This window comes from Cheilinus undulatus, linkage group 22 (genome assembly GCF_018320785.1).
Source record: "Cheilinus undulatus linkage group 22, ASM1832078v1, whole genome shotgun sequence".
Classification (NCBI taxonomy): domain Eukaryota; kingdom Metazoa; phylum Chordata; class Actinopteri; order Labriformes; family Labridae; genus Cheilinus; species Cheilinus undulatus.
Genome location: NC_054886.1, coordinates 3409207 through 3433237, shown reverse-complemented (window position 1 = coordinate 3433237; position 24031 = coordinate 3409207). Strand labels below are relative to the sequence as shown.

The 24031-nt window shown below is 43.3% G+C and overlaps 1 non-coding gene and 4 pseudogenes across 1 annotated transcript; all 5 read right to left on the bottom strand.

The window, feature by feature from the left end:
• Positions 1-16449: 16449 nt before the first annotated feature.
• Positions 16450-16631, bottom strand: LOC121505084 (annotated as a pseudogene).
• A 499-nt stretch (positions 16632-17130) lies between these two features.
• Positions 17131-17321, bottom strand: LOC121505090. Its single transcript, XR_005991520.1, has one exon. It is a non-coding gene; the product is annotated as a U2 spliceosomal RNA (small nuclear RNA).
• Positions 17322-17651: 330 nt separating this feature from the next.
• Positions 17652-17803, bottom strand: LOC121505085 (annotated as a pseudogene).
• Positions 17804-18291: 488 nt separating this feature from the next.
• Positions 18292-18468, bottom strand: LOC121505092 (annotated as a pseudogene).
• Positions 18469-23558: 5090 nt separating this feature from the next.
• Positions 23559-23798, bottom strand: LOC121505098 (annotated as a pseudogene).
• Positions 23799-24031: the final 233 nt, after the last annotated feature.

The window sequence follows — 24031 nt, the reverse complement described above, 5'->3', positions numbered from 1 at the left end:
TAACTAACCCAAAATGATCTTTGATGACTTAAACAGACTAAAAGTAACTTTAGTTTTTGTCAAGATGACTAAAAATGACTAAAATGTAGTTTAATTTTCATCAGACATTCAAAATCCATGATATTTCTCCACTCTGGGTAAATCTGTCAAGATGTTATCATCTGTAGCTCTAATATCTCTCAGCTGTAGAGAGCAGGGACCCCAGGTTTGGCAGAGTGCAGATAACACACTACCATGATTTGGTACCAGATTTAGACAAGAGAATAAATGCTTGGACTAAAATGTGAGAACTTTTTATGGACTAAAACTAGACTAAAAGGATATGTTTTTGTCGACTAAAACTATAAAGGTTAGAAATGACTAAACTTTGACAGGCTTGAAGGCATTTAATCTAAAGACTAAAACAAAGACTAAAATCAAAAATTGCTGTCAAAATTAACACCACTTCATCTATTATATCTTTTGCCAGTACTGATGTGGGAATTTACAATTTACAGGTTGTGCATCGAGCAGAGATCCCACACCCACTCCTGTTGGCAGTACGAAGAAGAAAGGTAAAAAAAAAAGTATTTTTCTCCACAAAACACCGCAGAAATAAAAATGTATTTTTACGGTAATTGTATATATTTCTATAATTTACAGGTGGTGCACTGAGCAGTGGTCATGGGCAAGGAGGTGGCAAGCTGCCCCCAGCTGCAGATTCTGGCTGGCATGAGGGCGACTGGCAACCAAATAAAGTCCCCTTCACTGCAGCCCCTGGACCCCAGAACGCTGCCGCGGAGCTGGATTCCGACCTGCCAGCTGACTTCCTGGAGCTCTTCCTGACTGATGAGCTGCTCCACCTTATTGTGGAACAGACCAACCTGTACGCAAGTCAGTATATTCAAGCACACCCTGACAGCCTACCATTTAGTAGAAGTAATGCGTGGAAACCAGTGTCAGTCCCAGAACTGAAAACCTTCTTTGGACTCAGTTTTCTCACTGGATATGTCAAAAAGCCAAACCTTGAACTATACTGGAGTGTAGATGAGGTAGATGCAACGCCCTATTTCAGCCGCACTATGTCAAGAAATAGATTTCAACTTATATGGAGGCTCCTTCATTTCAACAATAATTCTTCACAGGATGGGACTGATAGAATGTGCAAAGTCCGCCCAGTGTTAGATTAAGTTGTGGAAAAGTTCAAGTAAATGTATCAGCCAGGGCAAAACATTTGCATAGATGAGGGTATGATGCTGTGGCGGGGGCGCCTGTCTTTCAGGGTGTACAACCCACAAAAGCCCGTGAAATATGGGATAAAATCCTATACATTGTGCGACTCTGCCACAGGGTACTGCTTCAATATGCGGCCTTATGTCGGGGAAACTAGTACTCTGCCAGAGATAGTTTTCACTCTCCTTGATCGTCTTCCAGGTCATGGTTATACATTGTATATGGATAATTTCTACAATTCCATAGAACTGTGTGAGCGTCTCCTGAGAGTACAGACCAATGTCTGTGGAACACTGAGGAAGAATAGGGGGAACCTAAGATCATCAGGGAGGTGACAAAGACTGACCTGGGAGGGGGGGGAAGTTGTGCGGCACAATAAAAGGGTGATGGTAGTAGCAGGGCGGGACAAACAGTTGGTGAAGATGGTGACAACCTGCCACCAAGACAGGATGCAGAGGGTGGATGTGTGGCAGAGGGGTAATAAAGAAAAGGTTTCTCTGCTAAAGCCAGAATGTGTTGTTGCGTACAACTCCTCCATGAATGGGGTGGATAAGTTAGACCAGAACATCGCGTACTACCCTTTTATCCGAAAGTCCTTCAACTGGTCCAAGAAGTTTGTAGCCTATCTCTTTCAAATATGTATGTTTAACGCCTTTGTCCTCTACAGGGCCAGAAACCCACGGGAGTGTAAGACTCTCTTGGAGTTCATGCGAAGGGTAGTGAAGTCCTGGACTGCAAAGCAACATGTGAGTGAGGAGGAAGATGGGGGGGAGTAAGTTGCAGGTGTGGGAGTTGAGGGGGGTGGGGACCTGCAGGAAGGCTGACGTGCTCCAAGGGCACCGTATAACTGTGACCCAGAGAGCAGGCTAGATGGACAGATAGGAAAACACCAACTTGAACTCCTGCAGCCCACCAGCAGGAAGTTGAGACCAGCAAGAAGGTGTAGGGTGTGTACACGCAGGGGCCAACACAGCGAGACCAAAATGTGGTGCAAGTCCTGTTTTGTCCCTTTGCATGCAGGAGAATGTTACACAGCTTATCACACTAAGCTGAACTATTCTGTGTAGGGGTAAAGCACACACACACACACACACACACACCCACCCCCACACACACACACCCCCACACTCACACACACAGTGCAATATTGCACTCAGACTTGGTACTAACACCATGGTACAAACACCATCTCCTGTTATATTTACTATTTATCATGTGGTTCTGGTAGCATAATTTCCACAGTGGCTATCATCATCATTATCATTAATTCATAACTTTTTACCTGATAGTCATTATCACAGTCCCACTGCAGGCCTATAGTCTTAGGTCTATCATCCTTTGCCTTTACTTCATACCTGCTGGCTGTGTTTTTTTTATCAATGTTCAGTCAGGTTTTGGGGGCCGCAGTCCTGGTTTGATCACTGACTCCCAATATTCCTCTGCTTCCCGGTGATCCGTAAACTTCTTTGATTGTCCAGCCTCCACAGTTACGATTAATGTAGCCGGGTGAATAATTCCATGCCTCACGCCTGCTCTCCTCAGGTTTTCCCTTACCCCCGAAACATTGCTCTCTGCTTAGCCATGTCCAAGGTCAGATCAGGGAAGAGCTGAAGTTTCATCTCTCCATGCTTCAGCGTACGCTCCTTTTTCACTACTTTCAGGATCTCCTCTCTCACCATGTAGTGCTGCATCCTCACGATCATTGCCCTGTTTCCATTCTTCACCTGGGGGCCAACTCGGCACGCCACTTCTACAACAAGCTCTGTCTGGAGTTTGCCTTTAAACAGCTCCTTAAAGAGAGTGTTCATGTAGTTTGTAGGATTACCTTTCTCGGCATCCTTTGACAGGCCAAACACACGCAGGTTATATTTCCTACTGTGGCTTTCCAGGCACTTCTTCTATATTTCCGACTTTGCGACTGCACTCAGAGATATCTTTTCTGAGTCCATCTAGTTGTAGTTGCAGTTTGTTTAACACCACACCAATCTCTTCTCTCATTATCGTGCGAATCAACTCAGATAGTTGTTGATTCGTAGCACCTGTCATGATTGCAGCCGCTCCTGTTTCCTCCTCCATTGTTTCACTCGTAGTTTCTGACCTTGTTTTTCCCTCTTTGTCTTTCCTCCTCCGAGGCATAACACCTTACTTTAAGTTTCAGCACAACTCCACTTGTAATAGCTTGTAAAGTCCGCTTTGTATCTTTTTATCCACATTTCAAATACTTTTGCCAGGAGCTTGGCGTCCCTTGTGCTCACACCCCGCGCATGCGCATAGTGCTATTCGCGTCAACCCAATAATTGGGTATATTAACTAGAGTTGTGGGTTATTTAATACAGAATGATGGGTTGGGAGATAGGGCTAGGAGATAGGGGGGAAGTCTGCATTTTCTTGGTGCTTTTTTAGTTTTAGTTTGTGGTGAATAGTGATGAGGAATGGCTCCCAGACAAGTTGAATGAGCTTGACAAGCCCTCACACAGAAAGCATGAGCCACTCTTATATAACCTGAGCCACAGATACAGTCGCATACAGACAGGGTTCGCCACATGTGGAAGTGATGATAGATGCATTGCCTGCCGGTTCCAACAGATGCACTGACAGTCTCACCCATGGTTTTTGGAAAATTTTGAGCAACAGGGTGTTAACCCAGAGTATGGGTTACTCTGATATGTTAAGCCAGAAATATAATTAACTCAAGCAACCCAGAAATTGGAATTACCCTTTCAACCAGAAAATGGGATAATTTCTGAAAATTTACACAGAAATACAACTCAACCCTTGCAACCCAGAAACTGTGTTGATTAAATAACACAGAATTTTTAGAGTGTAAGATAGTAAATAAGTAAGTAAGTAAGTAAATGAGTAATTAGCCTAAGGTTGAATCCCAATTCTCCCCTTAACCCTCAATCTTACCCTCTAGCTCAACCCTCAGTCTTATCTTGCCCCTCAAAACCAAGTCTAAGGGCCATCTCGTGACTTGGAAGTGAGACACCCCTTAACAGCAGTTACGATTTCAGACTGTAGAGGACAATAATGTGCCAAAACTCCGCTGTCTGTGGATTCAGAGGAAGTAGAAGAAGAATGCGTACGTGTTAATATTCAACCAAATAGCATGTACAAACACCACGACCACGGACATATCCAGCTGAAATTCACTGTATAACATGGCCATTATCTAATGTGTAACACCAGTTGTAACTAGGGTGGCCATTTCCACAGCACCAAACAGGAGGACACTTTGCAGCACTTAGTGAAGCAACAGTAATCGCAACAAAAAGGACTCTAGTCTGTTCCCCACTACAATACAATTTTGTCCATGATAACGATGGTATAACGATACAGTGATTCTGAGGCCCCGTTCACACGGAAACGAAAACGCTATACTGCCGTTTCGTTTTGGAATCGTTTCAGGAAATATCCGCGTTAACACGGAACCACTGAAACAACTGAAAACGCTGTAGTACATATGCCAAGCCTATGTGTGGTGCTGTAATGCTGCCACAGAAATGCACCAGAGTAGAAGAAGAATATCACAGAAAACTAACACAAACTTCCATTTAGTTGCCCTTCTGGTTGTTCTCCGCATTGGATTTAAGAACATATGGTGTATGCATTTCGCGGTGGTGGTAAAGGAGCATTAGATTTTTCTGTAAAAGCCACAACAAGCTCTGTGGCTTCTGCAGCACGAACACAACCGTGTAGTCCGCTATTATTGTTTTGGCCTAACCTGCGCAGGCGCCTTATGGGCGCTACGCTGTGTGTGACGTAATCGTTTCAACAAAGATGCAGATAGCCGTTCACACGTAGACGAAACAGTATTCGTTTACGGATTTATGCACTCTGGGACCCAGTTTCAAAAAGTATCGTTTACAGTCACCCGAAACGCCGTTTCCGTGTAAATGAAATGCCGATCTGACAAAAAACTTTTGCATATACACCTGAATTCGTTTCCGTGTGAACGGGGCCTAAGATACTCTATTCATTGAAGGACAATTAGATCCAGGACCGCCCCTGGCCAAGGGCTCTAAACAGACTCTGATGTGAGGCCCCCCACTATCGCCCAAACATAGCCTACTCACTTAACAATACTCAAAAGTATCTTAAAATAAATATAAAGGACAGGCCTTTATTACTACAATAATAAGAAATACAGTGTCTTTGCAATTTAGCCCGAGTTAGTCACATGTAAAAGACACAGTTCTTGGTTAGTAAAATTATCATGGAGTTTAATGATCAAAGCCCTGTTGCAATATTAAGGATATTTTTAATTTCCGTCGGGGTCTTCTCCTCAAAATAAAAACAATCTGAAGCAGTTGACCTTGCCCCCTCACACTCACCCCTCACCTTCCCTCACACACAGCAGCTCATCCGTTTTGCTTCTTTCTCCTCCTCTGTATGACTTTTTTTTTAAGTTTCTGCTTCGGTGTTATCATCTTTTTTTAAATCACCTTAAAATATACATTGTCTTCATTTGTTTTCACCTGCGATTTGGGTTTTAAAACAGCTGATCTGTACAAGGAAGTTTGACAACATAAAATAATTTCTGATCAGAACCAGCGCAGGAACTTTAAGAGAGGTTGCAGAATAATGAATTTACGGGATAGACGTGATGAAAGTTTCTGTGCAGCTAGTATCAGGAGAGAAAGAGAGAGAAGGAGAGCAAGTGGACACTGAGCACAATTCACTGATCACGGATGGCACAGATCTCGGCCAGGTAAAGTTTATGTTTGGTCAACACTGGACATTACCAGGATTATATTTAACATACAAACACGGTACTGATGTGCAGAGAAAGAGAGCAATGGGCAATATGCTGCGTTACGTCCTCCAATAGGAGGATAAATAAGTGTCCGGACTAAGGCTGCACCAGACAAGGCATTGAAATTCCGGACTATCCGGACTAAAGCCGGACATATATCCACCCTAGTTGTAACTCGTAGGCGTGTCTGCAACGGCACGGTTACCAGCTCACAATTGTAAAAATAAAAGTAAATGTTATGCTACAAAAAAGCAAATAATCCATAAAATAACATTAAACTAAGATATTAAAGTGATTTTCCTAATTTTTAGATCTCTATTACCAACAAATTTACATTTGTAGCTTGATTGCTTCCCCGCATTCGCCGCTATCTTTCTTTGAGTGATAACCCTCAATACCAAGGGAGCTCCAGGAACATCTCAAAATTGAGGGAGATAAAGCCATCAAACTCGCCCCTCAACTCTCAAGAGGATTGGGACAGCCCTCGCAATTCGCGGGAACGTGCATTTTGAGACTGAGGGTTAAGATTGGGATTGAGCTTTACACCTTAAATAAAACTCGATTAGAACGATTGGATAAAATTGAATCAGTTAACTGCTGCCCTATTAAATTTGATAAGTCATGCAATCAGGCCCCATGATTATTTTTTTGTTGTGTGTTCTGAACGCACAGTACCAGTGAATCAACAGAGATGAGAAAATGCGACAGTCATATCTCTCCTTCAGCTTCTCTGCTATGATGATAAATATTAAAGAGGAAACCACAATGAAATTAGCTATATTCATGACAGGTCTCTGCTCCCTTATTTCACAAGGTTTGTAATGATGTTAGTTTCTTTCTTTCATAGCTGTTACAGAATCATTCATGACTTATTTTTTTCTGACTTCCTTGAAAGAGCAGGGCTATATCATGAGTGAATGTGATCACTGACCATAATCAGCAAAGACAGTTTGGATGCAGAGAAACATCAGACATCAGTGAAGAGACTTCATCCAGGTAAGATCTGCTCACTGAAACATCTCTGAACTGTCATCTTATTACAAATACTATTTAAGGATTTAGATGTTAGACACTTTTTGATAACTTGTAAATATTATGAATATAAATCCAAGCGTGTCTCTGTGATAGCCTGCAGGATTGTTAGAGTATCTCTCAGTGTCAGCATCTTCCTCCATCATTCAAATGCTGTCAGATCTGAGTCTGAAATATTACACTTTCCTGACTTTATCAAACGCACTGATGATGACGGTAAACACTACAGAGTAGGCGTTACACTCCACAGAGGTCAAGGTTCAGTACAGGTGTGGTTCTATGGTAACCAAGACTAGGTTAAAGCTAGTATACGGCTGACCACAACTATCTGGGATGCCTGTTGTGATGCCTGACTGAATTGTGTGTTTGATTAAAGTGATTTAATCAGCGGTGTAATGTGGCTATACTTAAATTATTATAATTAAATAATAATTTAATTCCTTGTATGATCTGACTATAAAAATTTTAGATGGTCCAGATTTTCCTTTCTTAAAAAAAATCTGCTATTAACATCTAAATATGAGCTTTTACTTTCACTAGTGTTAATTTTGTGGACTGAAACAATGACTAAAAACACTCTGATAATTTGTGAATGACCCCTGACATCAGTGTTTGACAGGATAAGTTTAGTCTGTAATGTTCTCAGATTTATAGACATTTCTAAAGGAAAACATGAGAGTGCTGCATGGCTGCAGTGATGAACATGCACAGTGGATTTTTATTTCTTAATTCAGACTAAAAATGCAGTGTTGTGAACATTACACTCTGCAGGTGACATTTGCTTCATGTTTCCTTCTGTATACCAGAGTGTATGACAGACAAAAGGGCTTTTCTCTCTCTCTGTATATATATGAACATTTTTCAGACCTGTAGCATGCTGTCCCTGACTGATACACTGGTGAAATATCTCCTCTAACTTCCATCACCCATGGAGGTTGTCTAAGTCAGCTGTGCTTATCTACGGCTGATCAGACAGAGGGAGAGAGAGAAAGTTGAGCGTCCCTTCAGTTAATGTAGAAAGAGAAATTATGGACGTTAAATATGAACCTCTCCTGTTACTTTAAACTGAGGACAATAGCCAATGTGTGTCAAAACTTTGTTAAAAATCTCCTACACAGCCTCAATTATTTTGTATAGTCATAAAAGGAGCAGAAAAAGCTGCATGGACTGTAAAAAAACAATAATTTCCTCCCTAAATCACAGAGATGTCCATTCATACAGGATAAGTTTCACCTGTGGACCTCTGTGTGCTGAAATATGGTCAGTCATTTACTCTGGAAATTTTACTCCACAAATTACAGACATGGTTGATTTCATAGTGGAGTAAGATCACAGACTTCCTGCATATACTAGTCCCATATGAACAGGGCATAAGATCAGGGCTGTAGCCAGGGTTTCAAACTTAGTGTGGTCCAGAATTTGACCCCCCCAATAAACACATTATACTGCCCGAAGTATCTGCCCACCTGCCTTGATTCGCATATGAATTTAAGTGTCATCCCATTCTTAATCCATAGAGTTTAATATGACATTGGTCCACTATTTGCAGCTTTAACAGCTTCAACTCTTCTGGGAAGGCTTTCCACAAGGTACCCACCATCTTGGTATTACAATAACACATACAGAGTCAAGGCAAATTGCAATTTAGCCTGAGTTAGTTGAATATAAAAGAAGCCATTCTTATACCACTTTCCCACTAAAATAAGTGTGTAAAAGTGGGTTTTTTAAACACGGGTAAACCTGCTAACAATTGGCAAGTGACTCCTTTCCCGTTGCCAGCAGACCCAGGTCTGATCGCCAGCAGACGAGCTGTGTGGCTGTTTTTTTCCCCTCTGGTGTGTCATCAGCGTGCCGATGTTGCACATGTTGTATATAGTTGTGTCCACAGATATATATATACATATATGCATAAATGTCTATGGTTGTGTCTCACACAGTCCCTGTGACTTGGCGCTGAATCTCCTCTTCTCCATGGATCAATAGAAGCTCTCTGATTTGCTGTCTTGCCAGTGCTGTGCAATCTTGCAAATATAAATCTCACACGCTGAGTCCAAAAAACAACAATGCTCATCCCTCAGCTACCAGCGTCCTTTTGTTATCCCAAGTTACAGGCGCGTTATTATGATGTAGGCACGTTACGCCAAAGTCATCCCACGTTCACCCGAGTGTGACGTTCCCACTGGAGCTGATCGGAGGCGAGCTGATAAAAACTTGTGTCCATTGCAGGGTCAGGTGACGTGGGTCTGAATGCCAATTAGAGCCTTTCCCACTGTTGGCGTGTTTAAACGGGTTTTTCGACCAGTGGGAAAGAGGTAAAAGTTGTAATTGAGTCATCACCAAGGATAACATACCAAAAAACTACCATAGACCTGTCTTTTAGCAAAACTAACTTTTATCTGAAAAAAGGTCACAAAAATGATCATTGCTTTCAGTGATCATATTCCTTGTTGCAACAATAAAGATACAATTTTTAATGTTTATCTGACTTTTTTTAAGGGTTATTTTCATCACAACATTAATCCCACATTTTTATCTCTGTTTTATTGGGATTTTTCTCTCAGGATTAAAGTAGCATAAACCAGTGATTTTGCCCCCCTCATCCCCCCTTAACCCCCCCTCTCCCAACAGCAGCTCATCCGTTTTGCTTCTGTATCTCCCTCACTGTGTTTCTACTTCTTTGTCATTATCAGTAGGCTTTATTTTATTATGTCACCTTAAAATATACATTTTCTTTATTTGATTTCACCCGTAATCTGATTTTAAAACAGCTGATCAGGCTGTCCCATCAGCGTGGGAAAGCTCCCATAGAAAGAGTTTAGAAAGGGCAGGATTTTTCCAAGAATTCTGGAAAAGATGATTGGAGGAACGTTAATGATTTTGGACCTTTATTCTTTAACTTTAGAGATGTTTCTCATGACTGAAATTTGGCCTGGTGGTCCATAACACAGTGGCCTGTCATACAAAAAACTTAAATTAAGATTTTTTATCACTTTACAGGAACTTTAGTTTTAAAAATGGTTGTAGTCATGTGATGTTTTTGTCTAAATCTTGATCTCTGTGATTTCAGCTTTCACTCTGAAGAATGGCAAACATCTCTGATAACACCACCCTCCTGAATGAAAGCATTGACTATTATGCCTATTATGATGACCTTCTGGATGAGTATCATGAAAACATCTTCTTCATCTTGCATGTAGTGACATACATCATCGCTGGTATTAGTCTCCCTTTACTACTGATGGCCATCTAGGCATTCCTACTGTTTACATGCTGGTTTAAGATCATGATGGACACAAAGTCAAATATGCTCCAAGGTTTGGGACAGCTGATTGGGCTGTGGTGGGCCATGGTGTCCCCTACACTACACCAGAAACAGCGTACCATGGAGCTGAAAGTTGGCCTGACTTCAAAGTGAGTGGTGTTAGAACTTCTTCTCTTCTGTTTCTGTTTCATAATTTTTACCATGTAAAATTAAGATTTGATGAAAAGCAGAATTTTCAAGTAAATATACACGTTTAAATCATGTAATCGATGAACTCTGTGCAAAAAGTAAATCTTACTTCCATTTTTGTCATTATATGTAAGTGTTTTGTGTTAGTAACTCATAAACTTAAATAAATCAAGTAAATATTATTCAAATACATTTTTTAACAGTTTGAATCCTGCACATGCTCAGTTGAATCAGACCGTGCGTAGTTTTGCTGATTGCATCAGCCACCATCTCTCATTTCTCTACAGAGCAGCGGTGTACGGAGCTGGACTACGTGTTGTTTCACAGTAAGTTCTGAGTTTTTTGGTCTTTATTTTAGATCAGTGTGCAGTTTTATTTTGAGCTTTATACTACTTATCTGATTCTGACATTGCTTGCTTCTCTATGTAAATACCATTTTAATAGAGTATCAGACCACGAACTCCGTAGCAAAACGCAATATGATTCAGACCGCAGTTCAGCTGTTTTTGACCAAGTTTTTATAACTATTATGTCCAAGTTTGCAGACATATGCTCTTAACGTTATTATATCCACACTTATGAGAAAAGCATTGAATTTTCTGTTAGGAGGAATGGTAGTCTGAAACATGCTAGTAGAGTAAATGCACCAGTCATTAAAGTTAGACAGTGTAAAACAAAGGAAAGGGTTAAAGCATATTTGTAAGGTCCTTATTTTTGCCCACAAAATGAATAACTGTTTCTGTCTTTTGTTGTATTCAATAGTACTAAATTTAAATACACTTGTCAGCACATTAAGAGCACGTGGAAGAATTTTGTCTTCAGGAGTTTAGGCTAAAACGGGAAGGTTTTGTGCAGTATTGTGAGGTTTTACCACTGTGACAAGGACAGAGAAAACTCAGCATTTAGCTCATCTTTAACGGTTGTTGTGGTTCCATTTCTGAGTGGATAGTTACCTTATAAAGTACTGCATATTACAGTTTTTCTCAGTGGCTTTGGTCCATTTCTCAGACCAGAATTGAAACTCTCAAAACTACTCGTTCAATCTTCACATCATTGTGTCTCTTGTGCACATCAAAAAAGCCGTTTCTCATTTCTTTCAACAAGTTGTGAATGCTTTGGTACATCCATGCAGATGATTCTGTACAATTCTCTGCTGTTTCCTACATTATCAGTTGCTTCTGTCACGTTGATATAAATGTATTATCATGGGTCTCTGCTGAATAGTCTCACCCCTCACAACATTTAGGCATTAGTTCATCACTTAAGTCTTCACATGCAACACGGTTGAACATTTTGTCATAATAGCTAGCTAATAATAGCTAATAATAATAGCTAATAGACTTTTTTTTTCCTAAATCTGTCCTGAATTGGTAAATTGCTCCCAGGTGAATCTTGACTTTCTCTAACAAAGGGAAATGTGTGAAGCATTGGATCAACCAATGATCAAGGAATTTGATCGAGGAGAATTTGATGGTTGAGGAATTTTCTCAGCATGAAGATGGAAAGTATATGATCGCCAGCCACATACACAGATGACCCGGCTGGATAAGACACTCTAAAAGACTCTTTCCACGCTGCGTCACAAGAGAAGATATTCGTTGTGATGTGGATGAGAATTTGTGGCCCAACATACAGGAACGTCAGGAGGTGTAGGAAGACTGCACTGTAATTCCTACAGCACTGCATGTACAGTTTTCCCTAAGAAGATTGTCCTGTGTTCACATTTCTACTTTTGTTTTTTCTTTCTTTTTTTTCCTTTGTGATATGCAGTGCTATCTTTTTCTTTCTGTATCGCAATGACATGGTCTGTCAACAAATTACAGTACAAACAGTAAAAGCATAAATGTGAATCATGTCCAGTCTCTTGCAATCTCTCACATACACTAAGGTGTAACTTACAGTTTACAATAATTGTCATCAAAACTTCATCCATAGTTTACATCAGAACATCCCTCCAGAGTACACTGTTATAGTGACAACATGACTAAGTAATCTGACTGTCTTATCCGTACACAATGACACAAGGACTGTCATTCTGATGGCACTGACGTATTCGTTGACACAGATATTTACTTTTGAGAGATGAACTAAGGATTTTGAGGAAGAGACTGGCTTTTGCAGGTAATCCATGGTGTTTTGCTATCTGTACGAATTGTTTGAGAAATGCACTTACTGTTTTGCAAATGTCGAGGATGATTCGAGAAATGTATCAAAGCGAACGAGAAAAACTGTAAAACTTCTGATGACTAGCTCAGTCTAAATTAGTTTGTAAAATGCATCAAAACTTTGAACGTGTGGGTTGTCTGATCAGAGGAGACAGTAAAACGTGCTGGCAAATATATTTTGTGTTAACAAAGTGTCCCTCAAATTAAATTCAGTTAACAAGCTTTAAAGCATTTATCTTGCAGTTTTCCCATCATTGTCAGTATGTTAGAATTAATTAAAAATGCTTCTTATATGAGTTAATTTTCAACATTAAAGGCAGAGGCTTGCTACCAGCCTAATTAAAGTGTTTACACTGATATAGATGGAGACTGCTGTAACTGAATGTTTCATTAAACACGTGTAAAGATTCTTTTTTAAGTTTGGACAGAATTATGAGGCTAAAATTTGAAAAAAAAAAAAAAAAAAGGTTAAATTTTGGTTCTCATGTCTGTGACATATTGTACAGATATAGATTCTGTAATTAAAAGAGTAAAACAGCCATTAGTGTAAAGGTGACTGTCTACAGATCATTTCACACTCAGTCTGTGTAGAAAATTATGCAGAGGTGTTAGAGAAATAGATTAATTTATTTTTAGACTGTTGTATGGATAAAGCTCTGGAGGCTCATTTATCTACTTCAATCTTGTCTTTCGCCTGTTGTAAAAAGTGTGTCTATTTAAAAAAATGTAGTCGGTGCTGATGCCTTTTGTAACAGACATAATAAATTTCAACCTATATATATGTATATGTATGTATGTATATATATATATATATATATATATATATATATATATATATATATATTTATTTATTTATTTTTTTTTTATAAATAGGTATATACACACACACACACGGACAAAATTGTTGGTACCCCTCTGTTAATGAAAAAAAAAACACAGTGGTCACAGAAATAACTTGAATCTGACAAAAGTGATAATAGATAAAAATTCAATGAAAATCAACCAATTAAAATCAGACATTGCTTTTGAATTGTGGTTCAACAGAATTATTTTAAAAAACAAACTCATGAAACAGGCCTGGACAAAAATGATGGTACCCTTAACTTAATATCTTGTTGCACAACCTTTTGAGGCAATCACTGCAATAAAACGATTTCTGTTACTTTCAGTGAGACTTCTGCTCCTCTCAGCAGGTGTTTTGGCCCACTCCTCATGAGCAAACTGCTCCAGTTGTCTCAGGTTTGAAGGGTGCCTTCTCCAGACGCCACGTTTCAGCTCCTTCCACAGATGTTCAGTAGGATTTAGATCAGGGCTCATAGAAGGCCACTTCAGAATAGTCCAATGTTTTGCTCTTAGCCATTCTTGGGTGTTTTTAGCTGTGTATTTTAGGTCATTATCCTGTTGCAAGACCCATGACCTGCGACTGAGACCAAGCTTTCTGACACTGGGCTGCACATTGCTATCTAGGATACCTTGATAGTCTTGAGATTTCATTGTACCTTGCACAGATTCAAGACACCCTGTGCCAGATGCAGCAAAGCAGCCCCAGAACATAACAGATCCTCCTCCATGTTTCACAGTAGGGACAGTGTTCTTTTCTTGGTATGCTTCATTTTTGCGTCTGTGAACATAGAGCTGATGTGCCTTGCCAAAAAGTTCCAGTTCTGTCTCGTTTATTTTAGGTTAAATTCAAAGTGAAATTCATGCTGACGTGTAAAAATTAAGCTGACACATACTCTGCTGAGGGCCCCCACTGCCTGCCCAGACACAATGCCTTTTTTACAAGAGTTTTTATATTTTATGATTAAAAATGCTTCATCTTTGTCAACAGGGAGCAGCCCAGGTGACGTCAGTTTTACGGATACAGGATACAAGGTGAGCTGAAAGAAAGGCAGTTGGCAGGTCTTTGAATTTACTAAGATTAAATGAGTTTATGGAAATAAAATGAAATTCCTTATGTGAACATAGTTTAATCAAGTAGATGTTGTATGGAATGAGATTTGTGTCAAAAAGATTCAAACAAAACTTTTTCAGTATCAAACAAAAATTAGCGTTTGAGAACAAAAAAATGTGATCCAAGCCAAATAAAAGTTCCCATTGAGAGTAAAATTTCAAAATTGCAAACAAATAATTGGTCTTTACATTTTGAACATCTCTCTTTTGTTTACAGTTCAATTTTTTTCTCTCTCACTGATGAGACTTTTGCTCTCGCTTCTCTGTTTTGCATGTGCGCTCCGTGATCGTTTGTTTGCGTTCCTCCAGTTTTTGTTTGTGTTTTGACACAAATGTCACATGTGGGTGGGCTTTTCTGGGGTGTATCCTGTTGGCCAGTGAGTTTTTGAGTGATGGCTCAGTCACTCCGGATGCTCCAGAAGTTGTTGTTCAGCTCACGTCTGGGGAAATTTAAGGAAACCCCAGGACTATTGGTTTAGCATCAGTTCGACTGAATCATTGATGTTTTATGAAATCTAACTATTGATTTAACAGGTTTATCTGTCAGTGCAGTAGCTGATGTATTGTTTCGTACATATACGTGTTTTATTGACTTTTCGAGCCCCTTCAAGTGTCTTCTTCGTTTTGTATGTAAATAATGCAGGTGTCACCAGCTTGTCCATTAGCTCTCAGGAGACCGGGTTTCGCTTCCCCATCGTTTTGTAAATATTGATTCTGTATATTTAAAAAAAAAAAAGATTTTCTGGAATAAAAAAACTTGTTAAATAAGTAGTGAATTCCTAAAAGTTTGTATTTTAGCTTACAGTCTGAGCCCCATTACCAGGCAGATAACCGGGTGTGTGTACTGGGCACATGGGCAACAGATTAGACTGCACTCACCATCTGTGGCACTCACACTAGGCTGTGCTCATACTGTGTTAAAGCCATTTGACCCACCTCCCCTGTCCCCCCCTTGGCCTGCACTCACACTGTCCAGTGTATCCAGGCCTGAGTGCATGGTTATGTCACACATAATCACAGAATATATATTACCTAACAGCCTAATATTACACGAAATGTTGCACTGGACTTTTCTGTTGTCCGTCATTTTGATAAGATAAGATGAGATAGACTTTAATGTCCCTGTAGGGAAATGTTTCCTGGACACTGTCCCACAGTTACAAAATCAATAAATATGTACATAAAGATCATACAGAACACATAACATTTCATGCTGTAGTAGCAACAGAAAGGGTCGTAAAAAGTCCATCATGCCATTTTACAATCAGTCATTATAGTTTCCTCTTTAATGTCTGTAATACAGCCAGTCTGTAATATGAGTTTATTAGTTGTGTTTGATTAATGGAGCTCCATTTCTAAACTTGTATTCAAAAAACAATCTTAGAGGTTCTGCATTTTTTTGTTTTTAAGGTTTATTTTGGGCATTTTTTTGATAGAGGAGAGAGTGGATAGAGTTGGAGATGGGGAAGAGAGTGAGGAAACACATGCAGTGAAGGGCCACAGGTTGGATTTGAACCCTGGCCACCTGTGTATATGGGTTGTGCGCCTTATCCATTCTGCCACCTGTGCCCTGAGGTTCTGCAGTCTTAATGGCTCTGAGAGAAAGAAGAACAGCCAGCCAGCCAGCCAGCCAGCCATCCATCCATTGTCCTGTGACGTAGAAAATGTTCCCATCAGAGTCCACTTTCACGAGTGGGATTCTGCTGACACTCCAGGTCCTCAAAGCAGAGCGCATGTTGCACATGAAGTTCCCCGAATTCTGAGCTTCCGAGCAGAACGTTGGCCTAGCTTGCCCACCAAATGCGGAGTGACCTACAGGTAGGTTGTAGGATGCTGCACACAGCCTGGTTCAACGTGGTTCCTGTTTTGGACAAAGAGGTCAGGGGAGAGCGCGGACGCAGTCCCCCACTACCAGAAATTACGCAGTCAAGATGACCGCATGTGGATGCCCATGCGAATGTGAATTCGCACGGGTCAGCCCAAGACTGGAGTGCAATGGCCAGGCCTCGCCATGGGGGAACCACCTTCCTGATCATGGTGTCGCCCCCTGCCAGGTAAGTATGCCTGACCTGCGCTCACACCAGGCCTGCGCTCTGGCCGCCACGTCTCCCTGGCTTGCGGTGCCCCAGTTCAGAGGGAGCACCTGGGGCAAGCTTTTTCTTCACGTTGTCACAATGATCCAAGATAAAGTGGCCCCATCAAGGCTGGGAATCCTGCACAAAGAGAGAAAACACAGCTGCTAGTCAACTTCCCAGGTGACGCTCCCTCATCTTCCTTCCTGTTTTGCTGACCGTTGCAGGTTTGTCACTTTCCGGGGGCATGTTTGTGCTGTTCTCCAGCAGGATTGGCATGTTCTCCAGCATGTTTCAGCTGCTCTCCAGCAGGATTGGCATGTTCTTCAGCATTTCTCTGCTGGTCCAGAGCAAGATTGGCATGCGCTGGAGCTAGGCAGTGCATGCGTCCAGGGCGGCAGAGAGAAGAAAGCACTAAGTTGAGCCAGACAGATAAAAGGGCTAGACCCCTGCAGGCCTGTTGACGGCATTGCTTTCAACACGTGAACAGAGAAGTGCACCGCTCCCGGAGGTACTGCAATACCAGGTCGATGCGTGGAGTGGACGGAGCAAGCCCCTCTTCCATCTCCCAGGTTCAAAAATCAATTTAATATGTGGTCCCCGGGTAGGGGACGTATCAGATATTAAACTGATAAGAACAGATACTACACTTGATCTTAGCCAAAAGGCCGAGAAGCGATGCCGCTGTGGGGCCGGAGGCCGGGACAGGCTGCTGCCACCTGGCCCCCTCAGCCGGGGATCGGCCAGCCAGCCAGCCAGCCAGCCAGCCAGCCATTGTCCTGTGACGTAGAAAATGTTCCCATCAGAGTCCACGTTCACGAGTGGGATTCTGCTGACACTCCAGGTCCTCAGAGCAGAGCGCATGTTGCACATGAAGGTCCCCGAATCCTGAGCTTCCGAGCAGAACGTTGGCCTAGCTTGCCCACCAAATGCGGAGTGACCTACAGGCAGGTTTTAGGATGCCGCACACAGCCTGGTTCAACGTGGTTGCTGTTTTGGACAAAGAGGTCAGGGGAGAGCGCGGACGCAGTCCCCCACTACCAGAAATTACGCAGTCGAGATTCCCGCATGTGGGGAATTCGCACGGGTCAGCCCAAGACCGGAGTGCAATGGCCAGGCCTCGCCATGGGGGAACCTTCCTGATCATGTATGCCTGACCTGCGCTCACACCAGGCCTGCGCTCTGGCCGCCACGTCTCCCTGGCTTGCGGTGCCCCAGTTCAGAGGGAGCACCTGGGGCAAGCTTTTTCTTCACGTTGTCACAATGATCCAAGATAAAGTGGCCCCATCAAGGCTGGGAATCCTGCACAAAGAGAGAAAACACAGCTGCTAGTCAACTTCCCAGGTGACGCTCCCTCATCTTCCTTCCTGTTTTGCTGACCGTTGCAGGTTTGTCACTTTCCGGGGGCATGTTTGTGCTGTTCTCCAGCAGGATTGGCATGTTCTCCAGCATGTTTCAGCTGCTCTCCAGCAGGATTGGCATGTTCTTCAGCATTTCTCTGCTGGTCCAGAGCAAGATTGGCATGCGCTGGAGCTAGGCAGTGCATGCGTCCAGGGCGGCAGAGAGAAGAAAGCACTAAGTTGAGCCAGACAGATAAAAGGGCTAGACCCCTGCAGGCCTGTTGACGGCATTGCTTTCAACACGTGAACAGAGAAGTGCACCGCTCCCGGAGGTACTGCAATACCAGGTCGATGCGTGGAGTGGACGGAGCAAGCCCCTCTTCCATCTCCCAGGTTCAAAAATCAATTTAATATGTGGTCCCCGGGTAGGGGACGTATCAGATATTAAACTGATAAGAACAGATTTTTTTTCTTTCGAAAAAAGTTTATTGTCACAGATTTCTTATGTCATCTTACATGCCATTTGTGTTTTCATGTCTTCAGTCTGTTCTGTAGATGTTAATTACAATGTTTGTTGTTTTTTGTACAATGAACGATGCACAAAAAAAGGAGACATTCAATAATTAAACACCACTTGAAGCCAGTTGTATTCAAACCCCTCTGACATCAAACCACATTTTCAGGTTGGTAGCATCCAGACATAAAATCCATTCAAAATTTTTCCTACATTAAAAGCATTTTAAAATGAGTGCATGAATTAAAAACAGTCTTTAAGTTGTCCACTGTTGTACAGGAGCGCAGTGAGCCCCTACTAAGACCAACTCAGCCTGTCCCCCCGAACCGATGTGGTCTCTCGGGAGCCTGTCTTGGTGCACAGAGGAGATCCTCCCCTGCTGCTCCTGCCCACCTGCCTCTCCCGGAGGGCCAGGCCGTTTGCATCCTCGAACTTTCCACGTGTGGCTCCAGCTCCTTCATCCGAATGGGCACAGTGGCGATTCTTCTTTGTGACTGTGTCCTAGGGCCCGCCGCCTGCAGCGACGGCTGTTCTAACCGTCGCTGCTGCCATCCGGATCACAGCCACGGGGGGGATCTGCGTGTGCTTCCTTACCAGCAGGTTTCTGGAGGCCCAGGTGGCGTCTTTGATGGCGGCGAGAGTGAGCCACTGCCGTGCGAAGGCCCCAGATGGTGGTTGGGTCGGGCTCACTCCATACAGCACTAGCTGTGCTGTGAGGGCCTCCCCCGCTGGTAAGCACGAGAATTGCAAGGAGCTGGCCAGTGCCCACTGTTCTACGGCAGCGCTGCACTCCCAGAGCAGATGCCTCACCGACTCAGGCGCGCCACAACCCGGCCGGGGGCAGATTGAGGACGCCGACATGCCCCGGGAGTGCATAACGGACCTGACCGGGAGAATCTCGTGAGCCACCATCCACGACAGGTCCCGGAGTCGGTTCGGGAGGACAGGATGGTTCACGTTGCGCCAAACTTGGGTGGGCTCGCCTAGTGCAAGCCCCCGCACTGGGCTCACTGGTTCCCGCTCCTGCACAACAGAGGTGATAAAACGGTGGTTAGATAAAACATGCAACTCCTCCTTTTCAAGGTTAAAATGCTTTAAAAACTTCTGGATAAAACCATAAGCAGGGGGTAGATTAAAAGACACTGGCACTTTAAGATCACTGGGTAGGAACTTCAGCCTCCTGAGGTAGGATCCCATCCAGAACCGGGCCATGGCCGCCGTCTTGGGGTTTCTGGATGGGGCCGTGGCAGCTCTTATATTGAGGGCGGTGTATCCTCCTCCCAGGAATAAAAACAGGTCGGGAACGCCTTTCCCTCCCTTCTCCTTTGGCCGCTTCATGATGTCCCTCCTCAGACGTTCCCATTTGGATTCCCATAAAAAGTAGAAAATGGCACGTTCCAGGTCTAAAAGCACATTTCTTGGTGGGATAAAAACACAACTGATCAATAAAAGCAAGGGTAAAATCACTGATTTGATGATTAAAACCTTTCCCTCCATCGTCAGTCGTCGTAGTCGCCAGTGCCCAAGTCTCTGTCTGACCTTCCCAACCTTGTCTGGCCAATTAGTCCTCCCTCCCCCATCCTTGTCAAATTTGACCCCCAGTATCTTAATGTCTGTCTGGGTCACTGTCAGAGGAAGTCCGGTCTGTTCAGTCGCCGTCCATGGTCCGTAAAATTGGGCTTGGGTCTTGTGTCTGTTTAATTTAGACCCAGAGGCCAGTCCGAACCAGTCAGTCAAGTCCAGCGTCCTGTTGACAGATAAAAGGTCGGTACATAAAAGGTTGATGTCGTCCATGTAGATAAAGCACTTACTGGTCAGTCCCCCACTCCCTGGTATTCCCACCCCGTTGATCCATTGGTCCCTTCTCAAGATCTGTGCCAGTGGTTCAATACAGAGCACATAGAGGAGGGCAGATAACGGACAACCCTGACGGACGCCGCAGTTGATATTCACTGCTTTTGTCAGGTGCCCATTAACAAGAAATTTGCTGCTGATATCCCGGTACAGCAGTCCCACCCAAGCTATAAACCTGTCAGGAAAGCCCATTTTTTGCAGTACCTGGAACAGGTACTGGTGCGAGACCCGATCAAAAGCTTTCTCAAAGTCTAAATTTAGGACTACCAGCCTAATGTTTCTGTCTCTCGCATAACAGATGGTGTCTCTGATCAGCAGGAGGCTGTCCGTGATCTCCTGGGGACTTCCCTTTCTTAAAAGACTTTAAACATTTATTTAACTCCAGAAGGTTAAAATCTTGGGATAAAAGCACGCTGTCTGTAATTTTGTTTTCAATGAACTCTAAAACTTCATTCATGGTGGTGTTATTTATGGGTTTGTCTTTGTAGAGCTTTTCATAGAAACATTCAATGGTTTCTATGATTTCATCTGTTGTTTCTGCTGTGCACTGATTGTCTCTTTGTAGTTTAGAAATAGTTTTATCTTGATCTAAAATCTGTTTAAAAAAGTATCTGGTGCACTTCTCTCCCTCTTCTATTTCTCTAACCCTACTCCTTAAAATAACACCTTTGCTTTTAATCTCTGCTAAAACTGACATCTCCTGTTTCACTGCTCTAATGTCCTCATTAAAATCAAATCCTTGTTGGTTTAAAAGAAAATATCTCTGGAGTCTTTTTTGCAGTCCCAACATGCGTCTGTCGTCCCTATCTTTCTTCTTCTTACCTACCTTCCTAAAGAACGTCCGGGTCCTTCCCTTCACCATTTCCCACCAGTGTGCCCGTGAATCGTATGAGTCTTGAAGGGTCTGCCACTCTGTGTACTGCTCCCGGTAGTCCCTGACTATCTCCCTATCCTCTAAAAGGGAGCAGTTGAGTTTCCACAGACCCTTCCCTACAGTCACACCAGAAGAGAGTGAAAGGGTGCAGGAGAGCATGGCGTGGTCAGAGAAGAAGACAGGAGTAACTCTAGCATCAGTTGGTGGGCAGTTCCTTGATAAAATGTAGTCTATGCGAGAGGCTCTGGTGCTGTCACCACTGAACCAGGTGAAGCCCTCCTCTCTGCCAGATGTTTTGTCTACTTTCAAAGTTTCTCCAGCTCCTCTCCTGTCATTTTTACTTAAAATGCAGTTAAAATCCCCTCCTAACACTAAAGGTTCCCTACCTAGCATGTGGGACTGCAAGTCTTCTAAAAGGTCATACCTGTCGTTCTTGTCGTTAAAACCATAAATATTTACAAGTTTCAAATCTGTGCCCATAAAAGTCAGGTGTGTTAAAAGTGCCCTACCGTTTCTCACCACAGTGCTGCCCTTCACCACAATAAGAGGGTTGTTGATTAAAATGGCCACTCCATCATTTTTGTTCTCATTGGAGCCACTCCATACTGACGCATGAGGCCATAGTTCCTCCCACCTCCTATAGCTCTTTAAAAACGGTATGCAGCATTCTTGTAATAAAAACACATCTGACTTCAGAGAGCTTAAAAAGGTTAAAACACTTTGGGCTCTAACTTGCGACTTCACACTTCTCACATTGATGGTCGAGAAGGTGAGAGTCATAAGTATGGTTAAAAACAACAGGTAAGACATTTTAAAAGACTAAAACCAACGAGTTAGAGCTGTTAAAAGGAGGTTAAAAACGGGCAGGTTTCAGATCTCCTGTGAATTAAGCTCCTCCTTCACCCCTACGAAGGAGGGGTGAGGAGTTGGAGCCTTATTCCCCCTTCGGGCTCGAGGCTGTGGTTTCTCCTGCATCTTCGCGTTGAAGGCTTTGTTGTCCCTTGGGGTTGATTGGAGAACAATGTTGAGAAAAGAGACCTCATTGGGGGAATCGGAGGGGAAGACTCTGGGCTCCTCCACAGATGAACTGTCTGAGAAGGTCCCAGCTCTTCCCCTCTTCTCTGAGACCGCTGGGGACTCAGAGGACGATTCAGATAAAGGCCTCTTAGCCTGCTGGGCCGGGGGGAGGGGGGCGTCATCACTAACACTCTCACTCTCTAGAGATGGTTCACTCTCAGAGTGAGAGCTAGCTCCGCCTTCTACCTGCCCAGCACCCTCACTGATAGGAGGGGCAGCTGCAGGTCCCTCCCCCTCTCCCTCCTCACCTGACTCCTCTCCTCCAACCACAGGATTTGGAGGGAGATTCAAACTTTCTGGCTCAGGCTCCTCAACTTGTTCAACAAACATTTCCTCCATAACCGTTTCTTTTTCCATGGTGACAACTTTTTCACTTTGCTTTGTAGCTCTCAGTTTGTTGGCAAAAGACTTTGGACAGTCTCTGAAGAGATGGGTTGTCTCTCCACGGAGATTGCACTTTCTGCCATTGGTACATTCTTCAAAAGTATGACCAATTTCTCTACACTTTCCACAAATTGTTTTCTGACACGCTTCTGCAAGGTGCCCGTGCTCACCGCACTTGCGGCAGAGCTTCGGCTGTCCTTGATAATGAATGTAGCCACGGTTGTTGCCCAGGACTATCATCGGTGGGAGATGTTTCAGGCCCTGGAAGCCCTGGGGGTCCTGCCATTGTAGAATGGGGACCCTCCAGGCGCAGTTCCAGATGCCATCTTCATCCCTCACCTTCATAGCCTGGCCTTTAACTGTGCAATATCTACCCAGCCACATACAAATGTCATCTGCATTAACAGTTTCATTGAACATCCTGACAATGACTACTTTGGCAGCATTATCAGTCAGCTTTTCCACGTTAAATGCAGAGAACTGGGTTCGGGCATTTTCCAAACGAGTCCAAAACTCTTTCAAAGGGACAGCCGAGCGGAAGCTTACGTCAAAACCTTTGTTCAGTGGTAAAGTTACAATACAATTAATGTCATCCGGTTTGAAGTTCAGAGCTTTCTGTATCAGCTTTCTGGAAAAGTCTAATCTGGACATATGGATGAGATGCCCATCTTTCTCCAGAAAGGTGAATCTCACACTGTGGTGCCTCCGCATGCCGGCATTGGCAGCCGACATGGTGGAGGCACCACGGGCTTGAACCCTAAAAAACCTACCAATAAATAATTAAAACAGAGTAAAAAACAACTAATAAACTGGTTAAAATATGCTTACCTTATTTTATGTTGCCCGGTCAAGGTGTAAAAACCAACAGAGAGCCGATGAGCCAACCCCTGGGGCTGAATGTACTCCCAAGTGAAAAGCTGAACAACTGTAAGAAGTTGAACAAGGCTTCACTTAAGACATGAATATACCTCCAACACTATTTGGGACACTGCCACAATGACAAGGTCTCCAATAGCTCACGGAGGCGACCGCTGTCTTAGCCAAAAGGCCGAGAAGCGATCACTGATAAGAACAGATACTACACTTGATCTTAGCCAAAAGGCCGAGAAGCGATGCCGCTGTGGGGCCGGAGGCCGGGACAGGCTGCTGCCACCTGGCCCCCTCAGCCGGGGATCGGCCAGCCAGCCAGCCAGCCAGCCAGCCAGCCAGCCATTGTCCTGTGACGTAGAAAATGTTCCCATCAGAGTCCACGTTCACGAGTGGGATTCTGCTGACACTCCAGGTCCTCAGAGCAGAGCGCATGTTGCACATGAAGGTCCCCGAATCCTGAGCTTCCGAGCAGAACGT